At 44.9% G+C, this 732-nt stretch overlaps 1 non-coding gene across 1 annotated transcript; it reads right to left on the bottom strand.

Moving 5' to 3' along the window:
* Positions 1–326: 326 nt before the first annotated feature.
* LOC144891884 (U2 spliceosomal RNA) lies at positions 327–518 on the bottom strand. Its single transcript, XR_013623294.1, has one exon. It is a non-coding gene; the product is annotated as a U2 spliceosomal RNA (small nuclear RNA).
* Positions 519–732: the final 214 nt, after the last annotated feature.

Below are 732 nucleotides of genomic sequence, written 5' to 3'. Positions count from 1 at the left end.
ATTGTGAGGGACAGTGACCGTGACCCAAGTGGTCGTGAGTGGGGACAGTGGGGGACACATATGTAAGATGGCCATCTTCGTAATATTGATTGTGGATTGTTGATGGTTGTTGATTGCTCGGGGAATATATTATTGATTACTCCGGATCCTTGGTGTGGGGTTTCTTATTGACTGGAATTCATATTGATTGCGTTACGAAAGCGTATAAATCATAGATCTTTCTGGCGGAGTTCCTCTCACGGTCCGGGGGTCACCGACACCAGGTAGTCACCGGGAGGACCACGTAACACTTTATGATCTTTTCTTTGTTTTCCAGGTCCCCCCAAAGGGGGTGCACCGTTCCCGGAGGTACTGCAATACCGGGTCGATACGTGGAGCGGACGGAGCAAGCCCCTAATCCAACTCCCGATACCAAAAATCCATTTAATAGACTAGTCCCGCATTGCGGAACATATCAGCTATTAAACTGATAAGAACAGATACTACACTTGATCTTACCCAAAAGGCCGAGAAGCGATAACGTAAGAAGTTTAAAAACGCTCTTTTCCACGACAATCGCATCTATGATTGAGCGGCGACGATTCGCGAAAATCGAAAATTCCATCGAAATGTCCGATCTTTCGGCGCCTCCATTGCAGCTATGCATCTTCATTGATATCCTGGTATTAAACAATCCTGCTGTGATGTATATATTTTGTTTATCTTGAGAGAAATATAGGATTTATCATGTGA

The sequence above is a fragment of the Myxine glutinosa genome, chromosome 4 (genome assembly GCF_964187855.1).
Source record: "Myxine glutinosa chromosome 4, kmMyxGlut1.1, whole genome shotgun sequence".
NCBI lineage: Eukaryota > Metazoa > Chordata > Myxini > Myxiniformes > Myxinidae > Myxine > Myxine glutinosa.
The sequence above is the reverse complement of the archived record's forward strand: the minus strand, read 5'-3'. Positions and strand labels throughout refer to the sequence as shown.